This window comes from Triplophysa rosa, linkage group LG15, assembly GCF_024868665.1.
Source record: "Triplophysa rosa linkage group LG15, Trosa_1v2, whole genome shotgun sequence".
Taxonomy (NCBI): Eukaryota; Metazoa; Chordata; class Actinopteri; order Cypriniformes; family Nemacheilidae; genus Triplophysa; species Triplophysa rosa.
The window spans coordinates 22156767-22165147 of record NC_079904.1 but is presented as its reverse complement, the minus strand read 5'-3'; the positions used below and the strand labels follow the sequence as shown (position 1 = coordinate 22165147).

At 45.6% G+C, this 8381-nt stretch overlaps 1 pseudogene; it reads left to right on the top strand.

Annotated features, from left to right (window-relative positions):
- Positions 1–564: 564 nt before the first annotated feature.
- On the top strand, positions 565–8091 carry LOC130565468 (uncharacterized; annotated as a pseudogene).
- The last annotated feature ends 290 nt before the right edge of the window (positions 8092–8381 follow it).

Genomic DNA, 8381 nt, shown 5'->3' with positions numbered 1-8381 from the left:
TGTTTTGTTTGTTTATTGATCCTTGTGTGCAGTGCAAAGAGTGATTTTTAGCTCAATTGGGCAACCTCGTGAATATCAATATTTTATTGATATTTTTATATTTACTGTATATCTACTCCTCGTAAGGCTTGAATAAAACGTTTGTACATTTTACCCACGTCTCCCCTTCATTCTTGACCCATGAACCTGTGTGCCCTTATTTTGGGTAGTTATTTCCCCGCTTTTACGGGGTGGCATAGTCAGCTCTATCTAGTAAATTGTGCTCTTGGTAGGTGTGCATTGTCCTGTTAAATTTCTCCACCACAACGCTACATTCTGGCGTAGTCGGCAGGGTCGGTTTTGTTTTTTTGAAGAGACGTGGGTATGTGTATGTATATGCTTGAAATGCTCTATTGTACTATTTGAGGGGTTTTTTTACTTTTTTTCTATTTCTTTTGTTTTTTTGTTTTGTAGGAGTACCTTTTTTTTTGAGTGAAGCACTGGCAGCAAGACAGCAGCCTGCGTCCTGTGGATTGGTTCTGATTTCCGCCTCTTCCCTTTTGGTAAGTGTTATTGTGGTCAATTATGGAGGAAGAATTGCAAGAATTGAGGGAGACTATAGCCCAGTTGAAGGCAGATAATGAGCGATTGTGTCAGGAGTGTTCATCTGCTCCACCTGTTTCTGTTGATTTCCCCCCTGCAGCCCCTGGGCCCTCCATTGTTACTTCTCAACCTTCAAGTAATGAGCATACTGCCCTGCCAGAGAGATATGTCTTTATACCACTAGACAGACGGTGTCCAAAGTTTAATGGCCGGGTTGGTCTTAGTATTGATGAGTGGGTTGAGGAGGCCCAGGCTTGTATGCAGGCCCGTCATATGTCAGTTTCTGATAAGGCTTTCTTCCTGTTTGACCATTTAGAGGGAGAGGCAAGAGAGGAGATCAGATATCGCCCAGATGGGGAACGTAATGATCCAGTTAAAATTGTTTCAGTGTTAAGGGAGGTGTACGGTTGTTCACAGTCATATGTCTCTTTGCAGGAAGCTTTCTTCTCTAGGAGGCAACGGGAGGGGGAGTCTTTATTGGAGTTCTCCCTTGCCCTGATGGGCCTCCTGGAGCAAGTAAAGCAGAAATCACCGTATGCTATTCCAAATTGCCAAGTCTTGCTACGCGATCAATTTGTTGAGCATGTTTGCGACAGTGCTCTTCGTCGAGAACTCAAACAGTTAATACGTTGTCAACCCACTTTAACGCTGCTAGAAGTTCGTAGTGAAGCCCTTCGGTGGGAGCGAGAGGGTATGCCAGGGAGCTCAAGGGGTCGTAGTCATTCACTCCCCTCTGTTTGCGGCATACAGTATGGTGTGCAGGGTGGGTCTCGGACAGATCTAGTTAGGTATCCTCGTGAATCGGAATTGGGGGAGTTGAGGGAGATGCTGAAGGTAAAGCAGGATCAGTTGAATAAGTTAACTCAAAGCTTTGCCCGTTTACAGGGCCCTCGATTACGTAGTCGATCCCCTCGAAGTAGTCAGGTTATATGTAGGAGATGTCAAAAACCGGGTCACTTTGCTAGAGAATGTGATGGGGAGCATGCTCCCCCTCGCACTCACTTCCCTTCTGTTGTTTCTTCATTAGCTGAGGGTGGACAGCCTGGCCCATCTGCCTCGTCGGGAAACTAGCCCCCACCGCATTGCAGAGCCTAAGCGCGGATGGGGAGACGACCAGCTCGAGTTTAAGTATATCGCATTTAATGTCTTCATGCCCACACCTCGTCGTGCAAATTGGCGGCGTTCGTGTGCCCTGTTTGGTAGATACTGGTTCTATGGTATCTACCATTACAGAGAGCTGTTTTCAGAAGTATTTTGAACCCTGGGGTCATGGCTGTCTTAAATCATGTCAGTGGCTACAGCTTTGTGCTGCAAATGGTCTTTCGATCCCATATATTGTCTACATGGAATTAGATGTTGAAATGTGCGGTCGAATAGTTCCAAAATGCGGGGTGCTTGTCATTAGGAATCCTCTTGGTGGTATTTGTAGTAGAGTTCCTGGAATTCTGGGGATGAATATTCTATGTCGGTGCTAACAGGAGCTCTTCGGACACTATGGCCCTGCTCTTTTTGATTCTCCGTTCTCGGTGGGGGCCCCGAATTTTGTTATTCAGGTGCTGCAACATTGCCATATGCAAGATCAGTCTTCCATAGAATGTGTGGGTAAGGTTAAATTGCGAGTCCGTAAGCCATGTCGCATCCCCGGTGGCATGAAGTTTGTGCCCGCAACTTGTTCCGAGCAATATGCAAGGGGTACTGTTTTATTTGAGCCTCCAATGTCTGGTTTACCTGCTGGATTATTGGCTTCCCCGTCGTTGGTCAGAGTGACCCGAGGTACAGTTTATCTACCTGTGGTGAATGTAGGTACTGTTGATGTAATCCTGTATACTAACACTGTCTTGGGGACTCTCAATAGTGTTTGCGTGGTGAGTTTGCCTGCTGGGGTAACTGAAGTTAAGCCTGAGACGGCTACAGTAAGTTCCCAATTTGGAGAGGTGGCTTCCTCAGTGCGAGAACAAATTGATGCAGTCAATTTGGCTACACTGTCAGATGAAGAACAAGGTGAGGTTAAGGTACTGCTTCATAGGTTTCAATCAATATTTTCATCTCATGATGGTGATTTAGGGTGTACAGACTTGATTTCCCGTGACATTCCACTGTTGGATTCTGTGCCAGTTAGGCAACGACACAGGCGGATTCCTCCATCAGAGTATGAGGTCGTAAAGTTCCATATCAATCAGTTATTGGAGACCAGTGTTATAAGGGAGAGCTGTAGCCCTTATGCTTCCCCTATTGTTCTGGTCAAAAAGAAGGACGGTAGTCTACGCATGTGTGTTGACTACCGTCAACGAAATGCCAAGACTAGAAAAGATGACTTTCCCTTACCGCGCATTGAGGAGTCATTAGATTTCCTGACTGGGGCCTGTTGGTTTTCCACTATGGACTTGGCCAGTGGATATAACCAGGTCCATGTCAGACCTAAGACTGCCTTCTGCAATCCTTTTGGCTTATTTGAATGGAATAGAATGCCATTTGGGCTCTGCAATGCCCCAGGTACCTTCCAGCCCTTGATGGAACGTCTGTTTGGGGATCAGCAGGGCCAGTCGTTATTACTTTATCTTGATGACATCGTAGTGTTCTCTTCCTCAGTGTCCCAACATATAGAGCATTTGCAGGTTGTGTTGAGTCGTTTGGAGCATGAGGGCTTAATGGCTAAGCTGGGTAAATGTGCATTTTTTCAACGGGAAGTAAAATATTTGGGACATGTTATTTCTGCACAGGGGGTTTCCACAGACCCCAGTAAAATTGAGGCTGTTTCTCAGTGGCGGAACCCTACTAGCGTGTCTGAGTTGCGCTCGTTCCTGGGGTTTGCCAGCTACTACTGTCGTTTTGTGCAGGGGTTTGCAAAATTGGCTGCTCCCCTGCACAAGGTGGTAGCTGCGTGTACGACTGTCAGGCCCCGGGAATGAGCGAGTCTCGGTTTTTCTAGTGCCTGGTCTGAGCAATGTCAGCAAAGTTTCGATGCATTGAAGGTTCGGCTAACCACAGCTCCTGTGCTTGCATATGCTGATTTCTCGTTGCCCTTTATCTTGGAAGTGGATGCTAGTTATGGTGGTTTAGGAGCAGTCCTTTCCCAAGAGCAGGGAGGTAGGGTGCGGCCTATTGCATATGCTAGCCGCAGTCTTAGGCCCACAGAGCGCAACATGACCAACTACAGCTCCATGAAGTTTGAGTTTTTGGTGCTCAAGTGGGCCATGACTGAGAAGTTTAGAGAATATTTGCTAGGGCAACAGTGCACTGTCTATATGGACAATAACCCTCTCAGCCACCTTAATACTGCAAAACTCGGGGCCACTGAGCAACGTTGGGCTGCCCAGCTCGCTGCGTTTAATTTTGTCATTCACTACCGTTCCGGTAGAAGTAATAAAAATGCAGATGCACTTTCAAGGCAGGACCCATCTGGTCCGTGTGAGGGAAGGGCGCTGTTGCCTGGGACTGAGATACCAGTTACTGTCCAGGAAGGATGTGGTGTGAATATAGTCCCACAGGCAGTACAAGCTGTAATTCTGGCGTTGCCTGGTTTTGGGAGTGATATGATGGCACTGCAGGAGGCAGACCCGATCATGAGTAACGTTTTGACATTTTGGAAGCGGGGAACCCTTCCCAACCCTGAGGAGCGTAGACCGTTGCCCAAGGCTGTCTTGGTCTTACTTCATCAGTGGGACTGGTTGGTAGATAGGGAAGGTGTTTTATATCATCGGGTGTTTCACCCATACGGTGGTGAAGAGATCTTTCAGTTGGTCCTTCTGTCGGCCCTGCGCAGTGAGGTTTTGACACGGATGCATCAGGGACATGGGCACCAGGGCATTGATCGTACCACCGAGTTGGTGCGACAATGTTGTTATTGGCCTGGTTTAATGTCAGATGTAGGTCAGTGGTGTCGTGATTGTGAGAGGTGCCAGGCTGCAAAGGATACACAACCAGTTGCTCAGAGTTTTATGGTCCACTTGTTGGCATCCAGGCCTAACGAGATCTTGGCCATGGATTTTACCTTGCTTGAACCCTCTCGTTCAGGATTAGAGAACGTTTTGGTGATGACTGATGTCTTCACCAAATATACATTGGCAGTGCCTACCCGAGACCAGTGGGCCGAAACGGTTGCACAAGTTTTGGTAACAGAATGGTTCTTTAAGTTTGGCGTTCCTGCCCGCATTCATTCCGACCAAGGGCGTAGCTTTGAGTCCGCTCTTATTCAGCAGCTCTGCAGTTTGTATCAGGTGAAGAAGTCCCATACTTCCCCGCAGAGTTGGCGCCACGAGGGGGCACTAGGGGGCATGGCCCGGCCACTTCAGTCACTGTGCCCCCTCACTTTTTAAAATAATAAAAGACGAAATCATTTAAAAGACATTTGGAGAATGAATTTGGTTTATATTTATTAAAGAAACAACAAGAGCAGAGGGTAAAAATTAATTTATTTATTCGTTAGCAGATTTTAAAGACATTGTCTTGTGCTGTACATTCATGTGTTGTTAAAAACATAAGCTAAAGGGCTGCTTGCGTCCAGCGGCAATGTTTCTGTATGCATTGCTTAACAAGAAGCGGGCGTTACCATTATGCAGACGGTGACAAGTGGAGATACAGGCTGTCTATCAGAAAGCAAGAGCTCGCTCTTTAGTGTTGTTATATTGATGCTATCGTTTTGTTAGACAAAAAGCTCAACAGGGGAGCAGTCCCCTGTATAATTTTTCTGTCACTTTTTCTTTAAAGCTTGCTTTTGGCATGTTTCTATATTTTTTTTTCTATATATGCGTCTAATTAATAAATTTCATTTATTAACTTCCGCTGAATTTATGTAGGCTATGATCGGTGTATCCAGTTCCAGTTCTTTTGTCAAAATGTCATACAACATTTGCTCTCCTCCAAGTTGATATAAAAAATAGCCTTTCAGTTTCAGTGTCTTTCATACAGTGTCTTTCATGTCTTTTAGTTCAGTTCAATTTATTAGCTTTGAAAAGCTATGCAATGCTGTCCTCGAAATGGCCATTTTGAATTGTTAAACTTCAAAATGGCAGCGCGCACTGGATGAAAAGCTTTATATCTACAACTCGCAGGAATTGCACACCCATAGGCAGGATTTATCTAGATTTTTTATTTTGTTATAGTTAAAAATGTCTGGCTCTCAATGAAAAAGGCAGTGCGTGGCTGATGCGTGCGGACATGGATTTCTTCGCGCACTCGTTATGTGCGAATGTGCCGCTTTTACAAGTGTGATTTGGTTAGCCTACCACGTTGCATATAGATCAGGTTTTCCGCGATTATCTCTGATAAAAAAGTTAATTGTTAAAACTTAAACTTGAGAAGAAAACTGGGGCATGGCGGAGTGCCGCTTCTTAACACCAGAAGAGCCGCACACTGAAACAGAACAGAGCGAGACTGCCGTGTCTCAACCTTGAATTGTCCAACCTGTCAGCTTTTTCTACCGCAGAGCAAAATTTAGGCTATAATTGAAACCTCATCGACAAAATAAACAGGTAGGATGATTTTACAATGGTAGGACTACCTGACAGGGTATTTTGCAGTTTAAAATGAACACATGAAATAAATTTACATCGTAAATACCCTGTCAGATTATCCTACCAGCATAAAAGAAACATGTGTGATTAATTTACAGCGCAATACCTTATAATTGTACTACCAGTACTAAATAAATATGTAGGCGTAGAATGATTTAACAATGAAAATACACAATCAGATTCCCGTAGCAGAATAAAATAAACAATTAGGTTGATTTTATAGCGCAAGAAAATGACGTAAATTTGATGTGCGCATAGCTGGTAGGATAATCTGACGGGTAGAATGAAATTTTGGGACACCAGCCCCTTCTAAACCTCTAAACCCTGCCCCCCCCCCGCTAAACATAGCAGGCCCCTCACTTTGTGCACCCTGGCGCCGACTCTGCTTCCCCGTATCATCCTGCAGGTAATGGGCAATGTGAGCGCTTTAATAGAACCTTGCACAATCTTTTGCGCACCTTGCCAAATTCCCGAAAGTAAGAATGGGCATCTGCACTCCCCCAGTTGATTTTCTGTTACAACACTACCCCTCACCAAGCTACTGGGGAGTCGCCTTATTTTTTTATGTTTGGCCAAGAGCCACGCCTCCCTGTTGACTTCTTGTTGGGTTGTGGTCAGGAGACTGGGCCCTGTAATGTGAATGATTGGGTTCTGGAGCACCAAACAGTTGTTGCAGGTGGCCTTTGAGGGGGCTCGAGAGCATTTGAGGGTAGTGGCAGATCATTGTAAGAAGCAACATGATTCACATGTTCGTGATGCACCACTGGGTGAGGGCCAGTTAATCTATCTCCGTAATTATGGCTTGAGGGGTCATCATAAAATTCAGGACATCTGGAGCCCGGTGGTGTATCAGGTGTTGAAGGCGCCCAAGACAGGGGGCTCGGTTTATACAATTGCACTAATAGATGACTTGAGCAGAGTGAAACATGTCCATCGTTCTCTGTTGAACACCCGAGTACGAATGCTTTCTCTTGAGCCCATTCCTTCTAGTGATCAGCCAGTAATTGAGGAACCATCATTGGAGGACTCATCTTTAGATGAGGTTGATTTGTGCGTTTTGGTGTCCGACATTTCACAAGGCATTAGTAGGTTGGATGGGCGGAGCTCTATGCCATCAGGTTCTATTTCACAGAGGCCTGTAGCAGATGTGGGGTCGGTCGTGCCAGCGGTCCCTGGAACATCTGGAGGAATGCCAGAAAGGTTGTCAGTGGCAGCAGATTCTCAGCCAGTGGGTCAATCCAATACTAGTGAGAGTGTGGTGAGGCGTACTGGGCGAGTTAATGCTGGTCATCATTCAAATCGCTATAACTTACCACGGGCAGTAGGGGAAGTGGTAAGAGTGGAGACTGGTGGGTTTTCCTCAAATTCTGTGTCCGCGTGGTTTAGGCCTTGGAATTAAGTATGTGAGGTCATCATCGGGGCGACGATTTAAGAAGCTGGGGGTAGATTGTGGCAGTGTTGATGATGTGATCCGTGTGTTTGCATTTGGGGTGTGGCTACCATTAGTGATGGCCTATCAGCAAATGTCCCTTGGCTTTTTAAGGTTGGAGTTATGTCACCTGGGGTGCGTCATTGCTGGAACGGCCCTTGTAGAGTGCACGTTCACTGTTTGGAGTGTTTGGCTGGTAGCTGTTGGGCTAGCTGATGGCGTAGCTTATTCAATGCTTTGGTTTGGTGCAGGCTGTCCACTATCCTCAGGTAGGTTAACCACGCGCTGTAGTTGTGATCGTTTGTATTAGGGCTATGCTAACGGCTATGCTAACATGTGCTTCATTCATTTTAGTTTTCATATTCCCATTCTGCTGTACCATTTTCTCGTCTGCCATGATCTGTGCGGTGAGCAATTGTATGGTTTAGGTGGTGTGATGACTAGTTCCTGGTATGTTTATCAATCTCTTCTCGTATTAATAGAAGTTTCTTTTATAGTAAACTGATGCTCTTCTACGACATGTCTGTATTTCTGGAGAAGCTGGGCCATGTGCGCTCAGCGTTATAGGAGGACGACGCTGTTGTTTTGCTGCCGTTTACCTGGCTTCCGTTTAACTTGCTGCTGTGTTGCGTTGCTTCGCTACTTTGTTGCTCGTCTCTTTATTCAGTCTTATTTCAATGCTAATGACTGTGTGAACCTGCTGACATTACTTCGGACGTCTTTCTACTCTGTGACGCTGCCACTTACCAGTCAATTTGATAGTGGTTTCCTGGGCTTGAATTGGAAAGCCTTTGTGCCAGTTATTTGTTTTTGTTTGAGTTTTTTGAGGTTTTCTGAGTTTTTTTTATTTGTTTAAT